The sequence below is a fragment of the Haemaphysalis longicornis genome, unplaced genomic scaffold (assembly GCF_048455015.1).
Source record: "Haemaphysalis longicornis isolate Haplotype H1 unplaced genomic scaffold, Haemaphysalis longicornis Haplotype H1 scaffold_25, whole genome shotgun sequence".
NCBI lineage: Eukaryota > Metazoa > Arthropoda > Arachnida > Ixodida > Ixodidae > Haemaphysalis > Haemaphysalis longicornis.
Window position 1 is genome coordinate 1,927,547 of NW_027526314.1, and position 24,327 is coordinate 1,951,873.

Consider the following 24,327-nt stretch of genomic DNA (forward strand, 5'->3'; position numbering starts at 1 on the left):
CATTTTGCCAGGAAACGCATCATGGTACGGGCGTACATATTTGCAATTACTTGCTTGGCGTTCTTTGACAACTTTGATGTGCAAACCCTCGAAAAAATGCGTACTGGAGGCGCGGTCGAAGCCCGAGAGCTGGACGCCATTTTTTCAACGCTGCCTCAAAGAGTAAACAAAAAACGGCGTTCAAGGTTGCGCGGAGAGCGAAAACCTGATACGAAAGCGACAAACATAAAATACAAACTCGCATATTTCGGTCGTTTTGTACGGCAACACGGGCGTTTTTTGTCAAGCTGATGAAAAATATTTATGCTTTAAGGTTGCCGGTGAAGCATTTACTGTTTCTGGCTCACCGCAAGCAACCCACTACTTTTGGTCGCGGAAGCACGCAGCGCAAACAAGAGCGCTAGATTTGACAGCGTTGCACTTGATGTATGAAACGGAGTATAGTACATCAGGATGGCTAGGTTCCGCTGTCTCACCCTTCGAAAGACGCTCCTCTCCATTTTCTTTCTCTCTCCCGTCTCACGGCCGGGCTACAGCGGCGGTGCGGCGGTGTTCGCCGCTCTAGCCCGGCCGTGGCCGACGCTGCAGCGGCTGCGTTCGGGACGCCGCCCTCGCGAATTCCAAGTAACGGCTGCCAGAATCTCTGGTTTCACTCTTTGTAGAGCCACGTGTGTGAATTCAAGTGATGTCGCATGGGCAATTGCTGTGGGTGTCGTTTAAAGCTTTGCTTTCCAACCACCTTCCAGCGTGGATTGGAGCCAAATTTTTGTTTTTGTTGGCTTTCAGTTCTCGACGACCCTCAAAGCCAATCAGAACAGGTTCTCGTAAAATTGGCGACGCCCCGATTAACTCGAGCTGAGGCTCAACATAGTAGTAGCTTTTGTTAACCTGATGTGCAGAAAGCAAAAAAAAAAATCAGTAATTTTGCACTCTGATCATTAAATCAGCAGAAACTGAACAAAGTCAGCAGATCTACTGATAAATCAGTAGCAGTGGCAGCACTGTTTTCCGTCTAAGAAACGCAAATGTTACCCGTGAGATATTGTGGAAACTTGGGGGACGCTTACTCACGAGTGCAATACAATAATAGTCACCAAAGCTGCTTGAAATGCTAAAACTAAATAAAAGTGTAAAATGGTTTTACATTATATACCTTATATTTCCCTAGTTTAGCAGCGCCCGCCCGTGCCATTCTGTACGACGAATACCCTGCAATCATCTGATGTGATCCTGCATATATATCTCTATAAATAAAGTGTTTGTTTAAAAAAAAATCCCGCCCGTGTCCGAGTGGTCTGGAGTGCTAGGTATGTTATTGCAATTGTTTTGCAAGTCACCAGCTCGAATCCCTGGGGGTACATTCTTTCTTTTTTTATAAGTTGACTTTTTCGTTTTTAGCCGATGTTTTCTTTTCTGAGTTCACCTTGTTTTGGGCCGTAACGTTCGCTGCTGCACGAACTAGTTCACAGAACGCGCGCAGACTGACACTGGCGCGCTAGCGAGTTCTCGTTGCGTGCTGTTGCCATAAGCACCGACTGCTTGCGGGCAGTGGGCACAGGCCAGAATCAACAGACCCTTTGCCTGGTGCGAACACGCTTTTTACGATACAGGCATGAGTGAGGCAAGCTCCAAATATGGGGGAAAAGCGCGTGGCATTTGAGCGTCCGCGGGGACGCGGAGGGCGTTCATCCACTGCGTAGGCCTCGGCTAGTGATTGCTACGATTCCAAGCCGTCCTGGGAGGCTTATTTTAAGCATTTTACAGCCGACAACATGGCAGAAGCTCGGTACAACGATTACTAAGATATCGAGAATGCCCATCCAACGATGCCGTCGGATGTCAAGCATGTTGTTTTACAGAACCGAAACCGAAACTTGTTTGAATGCTAACCAACCACGGTGCGTCTTCTCCCGTCATCACAGCCTTTAGTTGGTGCGGCCGCCGCAAACTGCGCGTGGTAGTTTTTCTTCTTTCGCGCTTTGTAAAATAATTACCGACTTGTCAACCGGATAAACGATGAAAAGTGTGCTAATTTGAGCCAGTCTACGCAGTGCAAGCAAAAACGGGAGCTTGACAAATTCACTTCAGTGTCCCTTTAAAAGTGACCGTGATTGTCCGTCAACACGAATGGTACCAAAATCGCCTCTGTTTTAAAAAGAAAATAGACAAATAAAAACAGATTTCGGTTCATGCGGGATTTGAACTCGAGAAGCCAGAGCTGGTCCAAGGTAGAGTTCTAGTCCAATGGCGTTATCTAGTCCAAGTCCAAGTCTAGTCCAAGGGCATTACCACTGCGCTACAGGCTCATACACTTCAAAGCACTTAAGCAAACTTAAGTTCCCAGGAAAATTGTTTTAGGCTAAAATTGGCGGAAGTGTTCAAGGACATGTTATTTTTATTATACCGGCTCTGTAACTCCCAATCTAATGTAGGTATCGTGGCAAAAAATCATACTGAAATTGGTCGTTAATACAACTTAATCATTACGCCGAGTTTCATTTACGTGTCATAATTAGTTCACGGTGAAGTTGTAAACGTTATAGTATTCCCGTCTTCTGTCAATACATGGCCGCCTACGGAGGGAGTATGGTGGCAGAAAGCGGCTGTAACTGTTGTTTTATCGAAACTTTGGAAACAAAGTGTGTGACAATTAGCAGCTGAGACGGTTCTAACATTACGCTGGGGTTTTTAATTACGTAGTTCACAGCGAAGTTGTAAATGTTGTAATTCCAGTCTGCACCAATACAGCTTCGCTGGTCTTCCATCCTCGCAGTAGTGGAAGGGCTCTAATTTTTTTTATAGCGCTCTTTAGTATTGTTTCCGCACCCTATTCTTGTCCCTTCATCACAGGTGTACTGCGGGAAAGCCTATCGCCATTGGCGGTGGGAGCCGGTGCGTGCTCGCGGCGGTCGACGTTCGCCGGTAGCACACAACAACTTATAAAGAACTTCCAGCGCCAAACAAACGTCGAACGCACCCGGAGCGCAAACACGCTACGGTCTCTAAAGCGAAAAGCCCTTCATAATGAAGGAAGTGACTCGAAACGGTTTCGTCGCGTCACAATTTTACCCGTGGCGTCACGACCCCGATTTGTTAGGTGCAAATAGGACGTCCCTGGTTCAATAGGGAGCGGAAATCTTCTAAAAGGCATTGCCAAAATCATGGCCTCCGTGATCAGCTGCCGGCGGTGATCGCGGAAGCCATGCCAAAATTACGGCCGGCTTGAGCGGAGTCGACCCTGTTTCGTCAGTACTGACGGAACGGGACGATTGAAGCGTTCTAAGGCGCAAACGCTACGTGTGGTAATTCGAGTTTTGTTCGAGGCGCAGTAAAGAACTCCGTACCCATTGTTACTTGCTTGTTTTTACATGCTTCATTCTCCCTGTTCTTTTTTTTTTTGTATTCTGGACCTCCCAGACCTTGCCAAAAAATAACGGAAACGCATGATGTTGCGGTGAGCATACTTCAATGGGAATTTTTAAATATCACTTCGCTAAACTTCAGCGGCGACATGATGAAAAGAGCTGTGCAGGCCGAAAGGACATATGCTCCTTAATAATGCAACAATTTCACAAAACGCGCATTTCGAAAATAAGAAGACTGAATGCATCTTGGAGCTAGTGCTGCTAGAAATTCTGTTTACTATTTAAATCTAGTATGAATAGGCAGGAACATATTACGATGCACAGTAAACAAGCCGTGCATACGCTACGTACCCGAATGGGAAAGGCAGGCGCCCCTTTTCCCTCCTCCTCTTAATTATTTTGTTACAGAGCCAACTGAGGCTCCTGCGCTAGAGTTTGGTAGGGTGCCTCGATGCCAGCGCCGCTGTACGGCGGACGCGTGAATGGTGGCACCCTAGAGTTTGGTAGAGTTCCTCTATATAGCTCCCGCAGGGAGCTAACATTTGCGCGACCGCCCGCCATCTTGTTATCCGTATTGCTGCGGGAAAGCCGCCCGTCGCGGGTGTAGGAGCCTCGCCGCCACGCGTCCGACGGCGGCCAACGCGCGGTGGGGGCGCACCCAAATTCTATACAACCTCCTTGGGCGCACCGGTCGGCGGCGCCTTACGGTGGCTACAGTGTCTTTTTCTTAACCATAGAAGTAAAAGTCTGATAAACAACTAAAACAAATATGCAACTGTCATCACACCGTGTTGTAATAACGCGATCGTTCGGTCCGAAGCGAACCTGCTGGCTATTCCTCATGGTGCGACGCGTGCTTGGCGAAAGGCATCCCCTTTGAAAGAGAAACCTCATGCCCATTTCAGCTAAACGCCAGAAATTTCATGGTGCCCACGAATGCAGTTGGGGCTCCTAAAATTATCACAGCGTCAGCTGGCTAAAGAAGCATGCAGAATATGCGCGAGATACGGAAGCAAACAATAAAATTCATGGGGAGCAAGATCGCCTTACGAAATTATCTGTTCACGTAGGCATGACCGGTACGCTGGACAACTAAAGCTGCTGTATACATGTGCAAGTCGCACAAAAAACGCAGCGGATTTTACAGGCATGTCACCAGACTTCAGCGATTTACTGCGCGGAGAGCAGGCGACTTCGCAGCGAGCGGACGTGTAAACGGTTGTCAGCGCCACCAGGATCTTTTTCGCAGGGGCATCGCGGAGTGGCTTCAGAGCCGGCGGCGCGGTAATCACACTTCCCCTATTCTAGACACTGTACGGCTATAGTGTACTAGAATCCTATTTAGTGCACTGTAGTACGGCTACGCTGGATTCCTGCGATGTCGCTCACGCTGCTGCGGCTGCTGCTCCTGGGCGGGGCGCGCTGCCGCTCGCGTCGGCAGCTGCGGCGCAGCTGTAGTGGGGCTTTTCTGCGCGGCATGGATAACCGGAGTGACGTCACGACGGCGGCGCGTAGAAAAGCATCCACGTAGAAAAGGGTCTCGCAACTCTTAGCTCCGTGCGGGAACTATATAAAGGAACTCTAGAGTTTGGCAACATGCAGCGACCCGGGCCCTCGTGTCCAACGCGTCTGGGCAGTACAAAAGCAGACGACCCTCGCCGCCCTCCATGTGTTTTCAATTACAAGTCAGAGCGAAAGTTGGTTGTAAGTATTTTAATCACCCTGTGGCGCGGCTGCATACTGAATGAAATAGCCCTTAAAGTAGTTGTAGAGGCTAAACAAAATAATATCCGCTACAATGATCCGATTTCTCGGCGTTTTTTTGAGCGAGCTGTTGTGATCGTCGCGGCGTGGGACATCGCCAGGTCGGGTGGTCTAGCTTCCCGACGATAATTATCGTTCGTTCTTCTTTCGTGCGGACGAGAAAGGAAAGTTCACAAGTAGCATAAACAGAACGTCGCTGAGCCTGAGGTAACTGTAAATGGTTGCTCCAGCGGGAGCATCCCAGCGGACGCGAGGTGCGCTGCCGATTCAGCGGGCACTGCTGGCCCGGCAACGCCTTGAAAACAAGTGAAAAATTTGTTTTGTATTTTCGCAAACTAAATGATTCTTGCTTAATATTTTACGTGACACGGTTTACGAATGGCAGGGTATACGTATACCAGCTAATAGGTGAGACAATACCGTCAAATAGACAAATTGAGCGCAATTAAAGGACGCCAAGCAAGCACCAAATCGCAAGTCCGTTGCCTGCTTAGATGTGTACTTGTATGTTTATATAACATAACGCAGTCGCATACACGATTCACGGTCCAAAAATTTACATACGATCGTCTCTGACTGTGTTGGTTATCTTCTAGTGCAGGGGTCGTCGCCGACACGCCAGTTTTGTCCTCAAATGGGGTTAGACGGCGAAACAAGAACAGAGAATTCATCGCTTCCAGTTGTATTGTCTCCATCTTCACACTTCGACAAATTATTGTCAAATATTATGGGCAATTAGCAGATTTTTTTCTCTTTGCCTTCAGAGCCTTATTGACGCTGATTAACGCCTCGACCAAACCAGACCAAACCGCCCGCGGCCGGCAGGCCCAAACTTGCATCGCCGCAGAGTCGCATCTCCTAGTTCCCGTCGTGGCGGTTTGGCGGAATCATGCATCGGGCGAATTACCGGCAACCGTCATGCTGCTACTTGCTTGGAGGCGGCTTCGTTGAACGGTGACGGCGTCGCTTCCCTTTCCTCGTCGGGGCGGCTCGGCTGACGCAACAGCTTCGCCTCCATTCGTCGGATTTCAAACTTCGGCCAGCGAGAGTCCTGATTGGAGTGATTCAAACTTTTCGGTGCTACAACGGACTTCCGGGGGTATAAAAACCCTCCCGGAGGCACTCTTCGGTGACATTCTTCGGCGACACTTTTCGAAGGCACCAAGTGGAGAGGTGCTGTCGCCTTTGTGCGAGCCACGTAAGGCTGTTGTTACCCTTGTACATGCTGTATATAAATTTTGATTCAACTTTTCGTCGCCTCGAGAACTTCATCGCTCTGCTCTGCTCCGCATCGATAGCGGACGGAGCAAGGCCACGTCGCTTCACCGGGGACTGCGCTCGGATGGCCAGTCTCAACAGTTGTGGCAGGGGTGTGATGGCTAATTCCCAACAGTGCTGACAGCGCTGGGATACGAGTCCCAACAACCCGCAGCGCTGGACCTTATCTGGCAACAATATTCCAATGTTGCCCGGGCGTCGCCCAGTGATGGCGGTACTTTCATAGTTCCAGTGACTTTAGCTAGTACACTCTACTTTAGCTCGGTAGGTTGTGAGGGGAATTTGGAAAGGCGTAATGGTGGCAGAGTTGACTTTCGGAAATTTGTTTCTATTCACGAAACCAGAGACTCAAGCGGGCCTGGAAGTAAATCAGAGAGCGGTGGGTAGACTGGCTGTAGGGGTTGCAAAAGTGTGATTGTAGAGATTAACGCGCCAAAGTTACACCTGCGCTATGAGGCGCACCGTAGTGGAAGGCTCCTGATTAATTTTGACCACCTGGGAACCTTTAACGTGCACCACACACACACACACACACACACACACACACACACACACACACACACACACACACACACGCACGCACGCACGCACGCACGCACGCACAGAAAAACCGAACGAAGCGGTTCAGGCCGGGGGACATGGGCTAGTCCTTTGAGGAAAGAAGGCACAGATCACGATGAAATTTGAGGATAGACTGCGAAACGTGGAGGCCGCGAGTGTGCACAGAGGACCAGACAGCTGACCAAACGGTATACGGAAGGACGGTAGGTGCAAGTGGGGTATATGCAACAGTTAAAAAAAAATAGGTGAAGGCAGAGGAGATGACGTATTTACTACAGAGAATGGAAACCAAAAAGACCTTCAGGCAGATGATTTGAATGGCTGGGCGCGGACGCCCCCCTTGACGACCCAAAATGTGTTGCGCATAAGGCATCCTTGTGTGCATCCTTCGCCTACTCAAGCGAGAAAATTCCCTTGCGTTTTCGGGATCGCGTACGAAAAGCCAGGAAGCAACCAGATTTTGTGGGGTACAGACCATTTAAAAGCGGATAGGTATAGCCGGCGGAAATGCATGGACGATTAGAAATACGGGCGGAGCGCACCGCCATCAACCTGGTATTGAGATACCTTACCGTGATTACTGTTAACCCGCTGTGCCGCTCTGGTTGTGCGGCTCTCTACTGCGGCCCGCCACTCAGTACAGCAAAACCAGCGCGAGGGTGTCGCGAAGTGCGTCCTTTCACCCGGCACCTCTACATTGTAATCAGGCGGGTGATCGCGACTCGCGAGTCAGTCCAGGTAAATGCGAAACATGCTAACTTTCCTATGACTTCAGAAGGCAGCGTTCATATAACATGTGCCGAGCCATTATTTTTTCATGCTTCCTACTATACGCACGTGCGTAGAGAGTTTCGAATTAGGGCTTAGGTATCGAAGGAACTATTCACACGGCTAACAAAGTGGACGCTGTCATTTATTTAAGCGAAGCTTTCTACGTCTCACTGATTCGTCAATGAGTGCCGAAAACGCACTGCAGAAAAGCGAACTTTCTCTGACGATGATGATGGTCGTGGAAGCGCCTGAATTATAAAAACGCTTCCCGGTGTCGGAATCGAATCTGGGTCTCTCGCGCTATAAAAACCGAAGTCTATACGTATTCGCCATTCCGATACCGCCAAAGCAGCTTATCTTTTGAACGAAAACACGTTCATTCGTATAATAACTATTCAGTATAGAGAGGACGCATAGCTATAGGTTGTATTCATTGGCGTGGCACGCATGCGGGCAAACATGCGCGTGCGCCGCCATGCTGTTGCCCAAGCGTCTGTGTTGCTAGAGCGACGCCGCACTGGTTACGCGGGCCCCACGAGATGGCAGTACTTGTCCGTGCTGGCTCCCGATAAAGCACAGCACATGACAACAACGAGCTGTTCGATGTTCCGAACATGTGCCCCACCGAACGCGAAGTAATACCTGTTACGTGCAGTAACAGGTATTACAGGTAATACTGTTACGTAAAGAACCGTACGATGTACTTATCGCCAGGCACGGTTGAAATCGTTGCACGACAAGGTATACAGCGGTAAAAACTTCGGAGCCTACGTATGCATGCAACTGCGTCGTGGTGGACCAAGTCACGTGCGTATGCAAGTGAAATCCGATTGTCACTCTGTCCCCTGCTCACGGACAACAGAAATATTGTTGCCGAAACTTTTGCCGCGCGGAAGGCAAACTTAAGTGATTTGTGCAAAGGTCGCTTGCGATTCGTAAGCGCTTGTGCCGGCTGGGCAGTGGTTGTACGGCACGGCTCGGGAGACGGCCTCGCATGCACTAGCTGCTACGCTACCATCGTATCTAAATCGGCGTGCGCGTGAAACATTTCCTCAAAACCATTTTTGTTTTTTGTACTCAACCACGCACCAGAGGGCACTTGTGGCGACATCCGTGGTCTCAGGCAACTGCAGCGTCGGCCTCTTGCCCCGTGCCGCTTTCGTTCGCAGCCGCGGTTTTATCCTCCGGGGTTGCGAGGTGCTAGAGGGAAAGTAGAGCGCCACCACTTAATGTGGGTGCGATTATTAATATATCTCTTGACGCCACCGCCGAAAATCGGGTTTAAACGCGGCAAACGATGCACACTGGTGTTTTCTTTTTCTGCGCATGCGCAAAGCGCATGCGCAGGCACTGCGGGCACTATCATGGCCGTTTCCAGTGTTGCCAAGCGAAGAAATCGCCTGCTAAACGTTCAGTGAATGCCATCTATAGATGGTGTTCACTGAAAAGTTTAGCTGTCAATTTCTACGCTTGGCAACACTGGAAACGGCCACGGACATGGCGCGGCTTGTGCCACTGCGCCCGCACGCGACAGAAAAAAAGAACACGGGTGTGCGTCGTCTGCTCCGTTTCAACCCGATTCTCAGCGCTGGTGTCAACAGATAGGTTATTAATCGCACTCTCATTGGAGTCGAGGCATTACTTTGCGTTCGGTGGGGTAGAGTTTGGAACGTCCAACACACGCCATGTGCTTATCACGGACAAGTACCGCCATACCGCGGAGCTCTACGTAACCACCGACGGCACACTCACATGGTTGCCTGCATGCGTGCCTCGCCAGCGAATATAACGTATACATTCAAATACGTTCTGTTACATACAGACAGGTTCAGATGAGGTGAATAACGTGGCGCGTTTGTAAGAATTGAGGACTTACACATCCAAATGGCCCGTGGAAAGCGTCTCGGTTTCACGAAGGCGTAATGCCCTAGACCCCAACCCGGTCACTGCCTTCATAGGCTCCTAAAACGTCCCGCTTCCTTTGTTTTGGACGCCACTGTGGCGCGGCAGAAGCGCGCGAGGGCCTGGCACTGTTCTGTGTTCGAGTCGAGTGTCCCGAGCGCGCTCACAGTCCATTCTATCTTCTGGACCAAATTCCGCCATGCTGGCTTGGGGAACTTGGAAGCACACTCTACAGTATCCACTCGCACTCGCCATAGTGAGTGTATGCCCAGAGTGAGTACTAATTCACAGAGTATACCAAGTGATCTGACGGGACGACTATAGGAGACCCAACCAGTCGATGTCCCAGCAGACACCTAGAAAACACTGTACCTCGTCTCAGAAGTACCGTGCAGTGTTGCATTCTAGAAACACGTGTTCCGCCGTATCCGCCTTCCACACAAGGAGCTAGCAGCCTGTACTGTGTGGCAAAAAGAAGCCACGTTCCTCCTGCCATGACCCCAACGTCCAGAACCCAGTGTGGAACCGGAAGAAAAAGGTATTTCAACCGGTCGGAAACGGCAGGCACATGACCCGTTTCAGTACGCCCGCTTAGCCGCCTCGGCTCGTGGTTGTCGGTAGACGGGTGGAGCGAGGAGTTTTGCTACAAGGTCGCTGTAAAGCCGACGTGGCTTAACCGCGAGAAGATAGTCCCACAAGAACTGGGTTTCAGCGCCAGCGATTTCCCTATAAAAGGGGGCGGCTCAACGCTCGTGGTGCAGTTGAACTGTCGTGACTATCTACTTTGGTATGTGGGATGAACCGATGTACTGAAGTGTTCCACAAAGGAAAGAGCCAGGTTGGTCTCGGAAATGTATGAAACGCTGGACTGTGAGCTTAATCTCCACGCGGGCGAGACCTAGGCCGCCGCCTCCTAGACCCCAAAAAGAGATTTGTGCGCCTCATAGGCTTGTACCACGAGCGCAAGACGAAGATTGCCCACTGTCGATGCAACTTTGTTCACCGATGTTGGGCCGATGGAGGTGAATCGCGCCGAATATAGGGCTTCAGGAATCAGGATAGACGACAACTTTGCATACGTGAGCTCTGGCGACCAAGGCGATGCGGCCCATTCTCTAGGGGTGCAACTTGGCCTCCGCAGCCGCCATCTTTACACCCCAGTAGCAGTCGATTGCGTCCGTTCAGCGTGCGCTACAAAAGCTGCGGGTGGCTTGGAGTCCCACTCACCCATCCAACATTCGTCGACTTGACGAGGTTTAATTTCGCTCCGGAGAAACGGCAATAGCAACGTGCCAGCTCGGCGACCTCGCTCACCTGGGACCGCGATGTGCAGACGACGGCGATGCAATCCGTATACGCTTGAACATGGAGTTCTTTGGATTTGGAGGGAGGTGCGTGGAGGTGCAAAATTAGACGAAAAAAAATAATGCGCCCCTTTCCGTTTCCATCATTGCGCATACAACGCTCCCGCAGCTCAGGGTCGGCATCACCGGCATAAAGAAGCAGTTCTTAGCCAAAAAATTTCGCGGCTGCAGCGAATAAACGGATAAACTGAACGATAAAAAAGGAACTGGAGTGATAAAAAAATTGGTGCAACTTGCACTAGTGGTGCAAAGCTGGAGAAACAGCAGAGCTGGCGGCCCCTCTCTCTTCGTCGGAGACCCGGCTGTTGCACCTCGCATGGATTTCTGAACTTGGCGCTGACAGTTCTCCATCACTGCAGGCCCGGAACGTTCTGTCCACATCCTTCCATGTCTCTCTCAAAGTGGACCGCGTTAGCACGTGCTAGAACATCGTTAAAACTGGGGTTTTGAATTTTAGTTACGCGCTAGAACCTGCGGCAACCGGCTTCGTGAACTCGGCGTCTGTGTTTTCCACTTCAGGCGTGCACGCACGTGAACTCGCGAGAAGGAGAGCACGCGATAGAGCACGCCACAAACGTGGACAGAGTGTTTTTGAAGGTCGAGCTGGCCGACGCCGGGTGCTCCTCACAAGGCGCACGTTCATGTGCGTTCGGTATTTGGTATTTTTTAAATGCAGAGCATTTCAGTAACTCACGATGTCACCCGCGTTGGCGTCCGTAGTCCGCACGCTCACTGCGCATGCGCGTCGAGTCGAGGCGATAGCGAACACTCTCTCGCGAGGGGCATTGGATTGGATTCGAACACTCTCTCGCGAGGGGCATTGGATTGGATTCGATTGGCTTGGCTTGGCTTGGCTTGGCTTGGATTGGATTTGAATTGGATTGGATTGGATTGGATTGGATTAAAGTGGATTGTGTTGGATTGTGTTGCGTCATATCCGCGGCACGTTGCGTCATAGCCGCGGCAGACGCGCTGGGGCCGGCGCATGTGCAGTACTCTCTCTTCCGCGGTTTCCTCTCCTTCGGGCGCGCTGCGCATATAACCGGTGTGCCGTTCTCCGGCGAAGCAACATCTGCGCTTGGCTCAAACACCTAGAGTCCACGCCGCTTTACAAGTACGCCAACGTCGTCGACTGGGACCGGCTTACGCAGTCCCCTCAACGTATATAAGCGGCGGAGAGCGCGTTCGGAATTCAGTCAAGGGCGTCTTTGCTTGGCTTTGCTTGACGTGACGCTTTGCTTGACTCGAGTAGATGCGACGCATTTACTCGAGTTCCCACCGTGGGAAGATGCGGGCGGCTTTTTTTCTCGGGTGTCTCACGGGGCGCAAGCCCATGCGCAAGACTGACCGACGCCGGGCGCTCTTTGAGAGGCGCTGTAGGCGCATGTTCACGTGCGCTTGGTCTTTTAACGCAGAGCTTTCCTAATCTCGTCGAGTTGTTTCGCCGTCGCGGTAAATTTGACCTTCATTTGACCGCAGCTGCGCCTTATTCTTGGCAACGCATCACGGGACTCCGGGCCGCGTTCGCCGCTGCCGCCGCCACTGCCGGCTTGGCGTATATGCTCTCCGCTGCTGGCTCGCGCCTGACCACGTGACTGGCCAAGTGCATGCGAGCTTGGCCATGAGTGAGAGTGAGGCCGGGCAGCCTTCTCTGAGCGTTGCGCGGGAGCTGAAGGCTTTGAGCCGTCGTCGGCAAGTGGTGTCTCAGCAAGCGGTGTCTGAGACTGACGGGACGACTGACGACTGACGGGACGCCGTTCGGCTTGCAAAACGCCGGAAGCGTGACCACAACCGCGGACAAAGGCAGGCTTTGAATGAGTAGTATAATAATTAAATCTATATCAAAGGCTAACCAAGTGAAACCAAGACTTAACCAAGCTAAGCTAGTGTCACTAGATATGGTTACAGAGTATCGGCACTCTTTTTTCCTATTCCGAGCTGCCGCCGGGATCATTGATCAGTTCGCATAACGTGACATTTGTTCACACTGTGACGGTTCATGGGCACCGCCATTTAGTTGTTTATGCATTTTCTGTCGGTCAACTGTGATAGTCCCAGCTTGTCTTCCATGTTCTGCGGCGGCGCGCGACTGGCATCGTTCCGAACGCGAATTAAAGATAACGCGCTTCGCAGCATTTCAGCGGCAGAAGTGTGTCCGAAGATTCCGTGTTGCTGCGCCTTCGGCAGTGTTTGCAAATGACCACGTCAAAGTTAGCAGTGAGGCTGCAGAAGCGGCAATCTGGCAACACTCATAAACACCAAATTGGTTCCACAATTGTTTGACTCATATGTGTGTTTATATGTATTCGTACCTTGCACAATCGTTTAACTCCTCGTTTTTTTCACCTATGTGTTGTTTATATGTTCCTTGTTAATCTCGCCTATGTGTTTTATATATGTTCCATGTTAACCCTCCTCTACCCTATCACCCTATTCCTATGTACACTTTCCTCCCCATACCCCTCTACAGCAGCAGGCGTTGCGGTGTGCGCCCCTAAGCGAGACAGTTTACGCCTGCTGGTGGACCTTCCTCTCTTTCTAAAGAACAATAAATACATACATACATACATACATACATACATACATACATACATACATACATACATACATACATACATACATACATACATACATACATACATTGCTGCCGCAGTGACGTTACTCTGTATCTTAATTAGTGACATTCGGCTAAGCCAAGCTTTCGCTTGGCATATCCAGGGTTAGGAGCTAAGACGCGCCATCTTTTTCTTGTTTTTTTAACACAAAAGTGTTTTATTCCAGGATACACGAAGATTTCACTGACGTCATATCCGGCACGGAAGTGACGCCAATACAATGAAGGAAGCGGCCTATAAAGGGTGCACCCCTGCACACAGGGTCGTCTTGCGGGGAAGCAACCTTTAGTACTAAAGATTACATATTACACTTAGGGTTGTTCGTTTTCGGGTTTTATATTTTAACACGAAAGTGTTTTATACCGCGATAACCAAAGATTTCACTGACGTCATATCGGTCACGGAAATGACACCAGTACACCTTTGCCGAAGCGACCCGCCAGCAGGACGTCGCTCGCCAAGCACACCCACAAGACAGCCACCGACCCGTAAATCTTGCTCAGCTGCAGGTTTCGCTGCACATTTTACTTTCGTGTTTTACTGATTCGTATGACAGAGGAATCAACCAGTTTTTTTTTCTGGTAATGCCATACGTCGGCAATAAAAGATTAAACAGCTCTGCTGGTAAAATGATGAATGGGGGTTGGGTTAGCGTTTAATTGAATTGAACTTTGTTTTATGTTAGTACATGAGACGGGAGAAAAGTCACTTGCGCAACAATAAAGACAAGCGGTGTTGAAATCACACCGTCTCCATCAAAACGCCGTACAGTTTGCCCCGATCGGCTCCAAAATGTCAAGACGGGTACACATGAAGCAACCACTCAAAAGAAAATACAAATACAGAGACTCGCATGGGATAGCACTATGCCCTGTCCGTTATCTGTCTGGATCATATATGAGAAGCTGGTTCGTGTGTATGGCAGATACCCGGTACCCGTGCACTATTTATCGTTGACGAAGCGCGTACTGCGGATTATTCCCCATTTCGACGGTGGCCATACAGTTCCTTTGGCACTACTGTTAGAAAAAAAAACGTTATTTTATTACCGTCTTGCTTGCACATGCGTTGTCGCGGTAGGAACATTAGCGGTGCTTTAGTTGACGCTACTCAGAGTTCTCATTCGTCTTGAACGCGTCACCGCGATGAAAATGATGACTACATTCCTTATTTACAATTAATATTTTAAAGCGAAGCTTGTATTGGCTGACTCGCGTTGCCGTAGGTATTGCTGCTGGCGCCATACGCCAGAACTCCCTCCTCACCCGCAGCTGGTGGATCCGTGTGCCCGAGGGCGACACAGCTCTTAGTCCGCATTTCTTCGCAGAAAAGCGAAGCAATGACAAAAAATTAGATTAAAGTAAACAAAAACCGGCTAGCAGCTTTCCTCTTGAGCGGGGATGGCGCTAATTAACAGGGAAGATAAAATATCATGCAAAAAGAGGGCCTAATGAACAAAAAGGCATAATTGGAAACCTCAAACACCCGCTGTCAGGACGCGGCCGCGTGCCTCGCTACGAAAACCGCAGGTGGCGCCACACGAACGGGCACGTAGGACGTCGGGCCACACCCATGCGCTCCCTCCCAACTTTTCACCTCCATCCCCCCCCCCCCTCCCCCTCCGCCCTCTTTTCTCATTAAATGTTCTGCTACTACTACTACTACATAGGCAAACACATGCCAACACACTCCGCAAAAAATGGTCTGATTGGATTGGTCGAGGGCTGGGTTGTGGCTGGTCAAGGGTTGGGCATTTGGTTTAACAAGGATTTCACAATTGATTGGTTTATGGTTTCACAGGGTTGGAAAAGCCTCCCGTGCACCCCTGTTCCGGGTAGAGGAGGGGCAGGTTTTTACAGTGTACACTGGACAACGCAACGACTGGTAAACCATATCACGAAACGCGTCGAAACAGGTGCAGAGGAAAACACGAGACTTCGTGGTCGTCCCATGTCTTTCTCTGCGTGTACCGTTGTCCATGCAATTAATCTCGAAAACAGGCGCGGAAAGACGTAGACTAAGAAAAGTAATACACAGGACGACGCGCTTAAAGTAATACACAGGACGACGCGCTTAGTATACGTCTTTAGTCTACGTCTTTCCGCGCCTGTTTTCGAGATGAATCAGCACCAACTCGCCCAACTTGCCATCCATGCAATTAAGGTTACGAAGCGGTACCAACTTGTCAAACTTCAGGTATTGCATCGTTTCAATACCCCCGACTGACCTGTATTGATGAGTGCCTCCAGCTCCGTCTCGTTGCAGTGGGTTGTCACACAGATGCCTATACGGATGCCAGAAAACCTCTCGTCCGTGAAGTAATCTCGAAACTTCGGCATCTGCAAACCATGCGACCGCTGGTGTCATTGAGCAAACTTCGTAATCTACAGTGTTTGTTTTATCGTGAAAAAGAAAGCCGACTTATCGTATAGGTAGTCACATTTTCGAGCACGAAAACAAGTAGGGGAATGCGGGGTCTGGCTTCGTCAGTACAACTATTACTGGAATACTCATCAGAATAGAGGATATTCTTGAGATTGTATGGCTATTGGCCGCGAGGGCCACCACTGAAGAGGCCGGCGCTGCGATCATTTTTACGTCACTTGTAGGATCCCCGTTCCTACCTTGCTGCGTTGTTGGCTTGCCGCGCGTGACATTTCGTTTAGGACGCGCTTTCTAAGTGCATTTCCGTGCTAATTTTCAGCGTTTGAAGTTCATTATCAGTGCGTGAAGCGTAGTTTGACCTCATGGGGACTTTATAACCGTGGCAGGCTTCCCGCAAACAGCTTGAGCGTGGTGGTGTATGCGGACGTATGCGACCGAAGCCGGTGTTAGCGTAAGCTGCGGCTTGTTTCCCCGATCAACATTTAGCTCGGCTACGATGATCATCGCGCTGAATTTGTAGATTTCGGTTGTCGTTCTCAAGAAATAGGTGAAGGAGGAAATCATGAAGCGTTTACTGCTCGAAGAAACGCTCCGCACACACGTCCGCCATGCCTGCAGCCCGCCTGCGGCTCGAACCGGCGTAGCACATTGTTGCCGCTTTTTAAAATCACACTCATGGCTGAAAAGGAGGTCCACATTAGCGAAAGTGGATGTTAATGTGGTGAAAAAATGTGCTGCGTAGTGTCAGCTGCGATTTTCAAGGCGATGTTCAAATATCTGCCGCGATCTGCGGCGACCGCGCCGCCGGCCCGTTCGCGCATGGTGCGGCGAGCGGCCGAAGGGTGGCTACGGATGTCGGGCCCCGCGCCGCCGGCCCATTCGCGCACGGTGCGGCGAGCGGCCGAAGGGTGGCTTCGCGACCGACCGCGGATGTCGGACCCCACGCCGCCGGCCCGTTCGTGCGCGGTGGGGCGAGCGGCTGAAGGGTGGCGATACCTGCGCGCAAAAATCGTCCGAGGCCGTGGCAGGTACCTTGATCATCGAAGGCTTAAATGCAATCACCACGCACGGATACAAACTTCCTCATACGAGAATAGGGGTGACAGTGTGATGAAAAGTTGTGTTAGGGACTGTCATTCGCAACTGTAACGATAGCGGGGATGAAATATCTGCCGCGACGCTAAGCCTAAAGTTCCCAACATGGGACTCGGCGCATCCGAAACCGGTGGTGAGCTAGCTGTTGGAGAAGACCCTCTTCTAAAACTCGTCGTGCGCAAGCGTGTTGCTTTGGGTTCCACGAACTTCTTGGGGGCCTCCAACGCTTGGTTCCCCTATTCTTAAAGTCCCCATTACCCCACGACGTGTTTCGCATCGTACGCATGCCTTTTGTGAGCAATCGTGAGTTCTCGTACTTGATGCTAGAGAAAGGCGCAGGCTCACTGTAAAAAGACAAAATCCCGTGTTCCAGGGGTCTTCATTAAAAAAAAAAAAACAGCCAATTCTAAACCCGCTCGAAGGCGTTAAAAACTCGCGTCAATACCATTCGTACATTGCAAACAAGTTGTCGCGAAAAATAAACATCTCAGCAGTACAGAGTACTAGTGATCCTAATCAAATCAGGGCATGAATATATATAAAAAAAACTTTGGAGGGGAAATAGGCACTGCATAAGCCAAGGTGCAAATCGTACCAGCACTTTCAAGCATGTGCGGGGAAGCAATCCGCTCACAGGTCTTCCTTAGGCATTCATTTACCACGCAATGCGCGCAGTGCGCGTGGTGAGATCGCAACTGAGCGGCACGCTTCTGTCGCTGTTGCAAGGTCTATTTTCTTGCACACACAGTCGCGTACATGTCACGTCGCAAGTATTTCATAATGAATTAACAGCGTACTTTTTTAGGCACCAATTGTATCGTCCTGGGGGTTAGCTGGCTGCGTACGAGCTGTCGGTGGCGATGGTAGCAACTACCCAGCCGCGGTGGTGTCGTCGGGAACAAGCGAGCCGTTGATTGCTTGCCCGGATTATTTGGTATGTAGACAACTTTCTTCTGTAATTTGCTACAAAGCCGTGAGGAGAGGGCACATGGTGGCCACAACAAAAAACGCGCGGTCGCATAAGCACAGGAAATGTGTTCTAGCAGACGACAGCATAACCCGGCATCCTACAAGTGACGTCACTCGTAGGTGGCGCCACGGTATGTCCTCGGGGCCAATAGGTTCATTTTCGATTATGGCTGCGCCTGTTGTGACTGGCAACGCCAAAACAAGTAATTTTTAAATAATGATAATAAAAAAAACGATGTAACAATGGTGAAATGAGAAAAAGGAAATAACCCTCCTGAAATGTTCCGTATATACGGAAATAAGGGAATAAAAATTTGTTATATTTGCTGACACACCGGCGGAATCAAAACAAGGATATGTGTCCGCAACCCATGGTAATAGAGTACGGTATTACGTCAAAAAATTGTGACACGGGTCTCATATTTGTACGACCGTCAGAATCTCCAAATCATGTTCCGTGTGAATTCCGCATTTACGGAGTACACCGAAAACATACGGATACCTTATGGTGTCGTATTTCGCGCTTTAATTAAGGCATACACACGAAAACACTGTCAAAAATGTCTTTTCTGACAAATCATTTGATTCTGTTGTTTTTGGAAAGATTATCTGTATTAGCTATTCTGTATTCCCATTATTTAGTATACACGGAACGTTTCACTAGGGAATTGTAGCTGAAAAAGGTAAACTAGTAACAAAAAGCTACGAAAACCACGCACCACATCGCAACACAAATTATGTGCTATGGCCATCATAAGAAGAAAATATATACCAAGATTTCACTACAGGCACTTCACAAACATGCACAACCAGCAATAAAATGGTGGTAGAAGCACGCAGCCAGCAGTAAAGTTGCGTATTGCCCCATACACATAATGGATTAAAATAACGTAATTAAAAGACAAGTTAAGCACCGAAAGATCACGCAGGAAGTGAGAAATATTACTGCACAGGTCAGCACAACACATTCGTCCTGTACTGCGAAGAAAAAGAAAACAAATAACGCCAGCAGCAGCAACAACAGAAAAAAAAGTGAATCTCGTATGAGAGTGCGCCAAACATCCCAATCCAATTCCATCACCCACATTGGAGCAGTGGGAGCACAGGCTGACCAGCTTCCAGCTCGAGGATCAGGAGTACCTGATCTACCGGGCGAGGGCTGCTGGGGGGCCTGAAGGCGGCCTGGACTGAGGCCACCACTCACTCTCCTTTCCCCCTCCCCTTTCCCTTAGAAAATAAATGTTATTCCTCCTCCTCTCGAAAGGACATACAAACTTATCATAACAATTAGGTTAAGCGCCCAGGAAAAGTACGCTTAGGAAAAAACGACGCAAAGTTGAATAATTTGAGGCCAGGATAGTATACTTGAAAACTAATCAATGTTTTTAAAGGTCAGTTTGCTGGGGCGAGAGTTGATTCACTGCTTAATTATCTTTAACTAACTAAAAGTATTGCTAATAATGGGACTAGGGTCAGCTGAGCAGCGCCGTATTTTTTGGAGATACGTATGACACTTAAGAAGTTTCAGGAACGTTTTCCCACTGATAACGAGATGCATAGCAAGGTAGGAAACATTGACCATACAATACAGAGAACCAGTGGGGTAGGCCGGCTCTATACCAGAGCCTAGGCATAAAGCATTGTATTTCCCTAGTCCACACCAACATATATTGAGTAGTGATGATCAGTAGCGACGTGATAAGCAAACCTTGCTTCTATCGCCAAAGAACACATGGCGAGTAATTTTCCTCAACAAAGGCGCTAAGACCGCAGAAGCCTCTTTCCAGCCGCTTTCGGAAACGTCGTTCGTGCCGACAACAGAAAGGGACGTGGCTCAGCTGCTTGTCTGTCTGTCTGTTTCAGTTCCCAGTAATTCAGAGAGAGAGAGAGAGAGAGAGAGAGAGAGAGAGAGAGAGAGAGAGAGTAAATGTGTTTATTGCGAAAAGCAATGGAGAGGAGTCCTCAGACCAACAGACCAAGACCCTTTGAGCTTTCCCAGCCTCAACAGCCCTTAACACCAGCAGGCGCTGATCATTGAAGTCGGACTGATGAAAGCTCTTTCCCAAAGCTCGTAAGAAAAAAGGGAGGGATTGCGCGAATGGAGTGGGGCGTGTGCGCAGCCTCCTACCATATAATAGAGCATCCCGGGGGCTTCGCAGAAGCGGCATTGCGGGGAATATACGGTGGGGTGCAATGTATGGCATTTAGCGGGATGGGGGAAGGTATTCGGGAGTGCACGGAGCTACCGTTCCTCCTCTTTTGTTAGGTGTATAGGTGGTGCTGGATAGATGACATGTTCTAACTTCTAGTGTAGAGTTATTTCGTGATACGTGATCAACGGGGCTGGCCTATTTTGCTCGTTTCCCGGGCCCCGGCGGAATAACTCGCGGGCCAACAGGTGGGCGGTTGGTGTGTTGCACTTTGGAATAAACACCAGAGAAAAAGAATGGTGTGCACATGAATCCCTGCCGACACACAGAAGAAACGTATGACAAACGCAGATGCTGATTTTGCACTATTGTTGGGACATCAGAGGACAATGAACTCTTGCGCTGCGATTGTTATGAAATTGGCACCAGGAATGAGTTCGAACCGCACTTTTCTCTGTTGTAGAACAGGAGGTTGGAGCAAAGGTAAATGGCGAACATAAATAAACCAACGAATGTTGCTGCGGGGGCGAATGACAGGCAGTTGATGACATTGGAAAATGAGCTTTCCTGCATAGGTAAGAGGCTTTCTCTGTGTTCATTGGACGGTGTTAACTCATGAAAAATGATGCGAGTGCTGCAGGCTTTCTCATGCACAGGATGCTCGTCCGTGTTTGCCAGTTCTAAGCTGCGCGCAGCCGTGGTAGGAAGCTTTGTTTAGAGGATGGAGAGCCGCTCCATATGCCTCTTTGGATGCCATCATATATTCCCGAACGGACTGGTACAATATGGGAGCATGTTGGAAAGAATACGACACAAAAGGAAAGAGCCTAGCAGCTTCCGCACGGGCAGCGGGGCTGAAGACTTCACCATCTCACTTTCAGAATTGCGCTGGCGTTCGAAGGTCGCTAATAAACTGGTGCTCCTCTAACTCGCGTTCCCGGCATTCAACATGAACACTGCGTTCTATAAGCACAACATCTTGTGTCTATTTGTACAGTTTCTGGGGGACAGCACAAATTTTTGCGACCCCTCGTGAATTGCCGCGAATAATTTTACATAGTTGTAGCCTAGGAGGATCAATTGTCGACACACCTGGCAAGTTAACTAACCACGAAACTCACTCACTCACTCATTCACTCACTGACTCACTCACTCACTCACTCACTCACTCACTCACTCAATCACTCACTCACTCACTCACTCACTCACTCACTCACTCACTCACTCACTCACTCACTCACTCACTCACTCACTCACTCACTCACTCACTCACTCACTCACTCACTCACTCACTCACTCACTCACTCACTCACTCACTCACTCACTCACTCACTCACTCACTCACTCACTCACTCACTCACTCACTCACTCACTTTACTTTACTTTACCTTACGTCTTTACGAGCTTACCGTATACAGGGGAGAGAGGAAGAGACGACACAGCTGTGTTGCTTCTCTTTCGGTCGGCCCTGTAGTACGGTGCTCCTGTAAAATCATCCGTGTTTGCTGCATTTTACCAAGTTCCGTTCAACCAGTCACGTGAGGTGAAATCGATTCACTGCCCGCGCAAAATGAAAAAGACTTGTTTAACCCACGATGCGTGCCACTCGTTGAAAACACTTTGACGCGTAAACTTTGAGCCCCACTAATGGCACAACCCTGTCAAATTTTCTGAGTGCAAAGATGTGCAAGCTGTAATTTGCGGACATGCAAATACTTCAAAGCTGACAACTCTCGTCCGTTACGCGAAGTTTTTCGTCTCAAAACTGTCGAGAACTTCGGCTTCGCATGCTATCGGGGGCAGTCTGCTTCAGCATGCGTTCCCGCTGCCAGATCTCAGGGTTGGTATTTTTAAGTGCTGGAGAGAAGCTTCAAAACTATTCCTTTTCAGCTTTTTCTCTTTTTTGCAATAATTTGTCAGTATAACGTCAACGATGCACAGAAAAGTCGGCTACGGGGATACAAGCGGGCTTGGAAAACCTTATTTTGATGTTCTGTGGTGTCTAACTTGAAGGGTCCTACCTATTATCGTTGCGTATGCCGTGCTTTAGGTGCACCATCACTCACCCTCGCATGCCCGGTTTGGAATAAAGCATCCAGTTCTTGTATCAGGCCGTCGTCCTTAACTAGGCGTAGCCGCAGGTTGCAGTACTGAGCCCGCAGGGATTCACAGTCCCGATACAGGGTCGCGCAGCACTGTCTCGACGCACTCGTCAAAAGAGCCCGGGTCGGATGTCGTCGCTTGCAGGAGTCCCGTCGGGTATTTGCCCGAAGCGTCGATTACTAGACGAGCGAGAATGAAGGGAGGGAATTAAGCATTCAAAGGCCAGCAAAGCGTGCACAAAAGCTATTGATCATTGAAAATCCTTTTCCGGAATCAAAGGAAAAGTCCGTCTCGTGAAATGATCAAATGAGACAAGCACTAGAGTCGGCAAAACAGTTCCAGTATACAAAATTCATTCGTAATCTTTGAAAGTCATTGGAATCACTGGAACAATTTGCCACTTCAGAACAGTGCGAACATACTTTAGAACAGTTGGTTCTCAACAGTGAGTGTGCAGGAACCCCTTTCAGGCTTTCAAAAGTGATGGCGGACCCTGCGACGATTTTTGTTTATCCGTGTCATAATGTCAAACAATTTGTACTTTCAGCTAAAGTCCCAACATACTTATTCACTGTCCGGCTTGTTCGTCTGACTTTTACGCTTTGCGTGTCATATTGTCAAACAATTTGCTCTTGCAGCGAAAAGTCACTCAGCCTTTGTGAGTCTGGCTTTTCAGCATAGCTGTTGTGTAGTGCAAAAAGCCAACGTTAAAACTGGGCTACACGGGGAAATTAAACGCAGAAGTCATGTAGTGAAGTCAGTTTTTGCATTCCCAGAGAGGTTTAGCAAAAAGGAGAAATGAATTGAGAGGAGGGAGTGGAAAAGCTTCATGGAGGCTCCGCGGACCCTCCTGGCTTGAGAACCATTCTCTTATAATATATGCGCATATATAGCAACCCTCAAACACTAATCAAAATCAAAATACGCCTGAACATTTTTTTTCTTATTCTACGTTACTACTTCATTTTTTTTAACTTTTCCCTGAAGGCCAAAAGTGAGCACGCATATGGTCTCAACGTATTTTTTAAAACTATAAATGCCAATCGCAATGGCTATCTATGAACCATTTTCACCGTTTTTTTAACTAAAACGCTTTATACCCAATCGCGGCTCCGAAAACATTATTGCTAGTCCTTCAGTACTTTAACCAGCAATCAACGAGCGCCACAGAAATGCGACTTCACTGCAGGTGCACCTCGTTTTATCGGTGAATATGAATGGCGTGTGCTATTATAGATGAGAGGGCACTCACGGGCGAAAAGCCCATGGCTCCAGTTGACGGAGACCCTTGGCCAATTTTAGCAGACCGGCCGTGCACGTCGGGGATACCTCAGCTTGCAGCAGTCTCCGGGATACTGCGGACCAAGAGCTGTCGAAGGAGCTGGCCGCGAGATCTCGCAGCTGGTCGACAATGTTTTTGTGCGGGCGCGGCGTAGTTGGGCTCGCTGTGACGCTCTCTTGGTTAGCATCTAGGCACCACGATGTACCCATGTTGCACATCACGCACGCCACCATCAGCAGAATTGTCACCGGCAGGAATGGGTATACTTTTCCTACAGCCCATGTCGACAATTCTATGTTCGCCAATCGTCTGTGGGACTACTGACAAAACTAATGACTTGGATCTGAGGGAGCTTCGGCCGGGCTTCTATGGTCTGGTAAAGTCAGACCCGCATTCACCACGTGTATTTCTTGCACAAACAATGAGAGTAGCGTGATTCTTCAGAGTTTCAGGCGCGCAGCCTCGGGTCCCAACGTGCTTGTTTTTCTCAAACGAGCTCCGCTTGCTTAGTTGCTGTCACGGCCTACGTCATTCGCAACCTGTTCCCTGAGAAAAGGAGCTTCGAGCTCCGACGGAGTTCGAATCTACTGCTCATTTAATCGAAGCGCTTTTGTCCGTAATGCGAACTCATTACCTTATCTAGAAGTACTTGAACAATATTATTGAAGAAAACCGCAGCCGAAACATATGGTGTTACTCACACATCTAACAACCTGGTTGAAG

General features: G+C 49.3%; 1 pseudogene; it reads right to left on the reverse strand.

Annotated features, from left to right (window-relative positions):
• The window catches only part of LOC144172677 (nose resistant to fluoxetine protein 6-like), a 250,733-nt pseudogene extending 226,920 nt beyond the window's left edge, over positions 1–23,813 (reverse strand).
• Between the last annotated feature and the right edge of the window lie 514 nt (positions 23,814–24,327).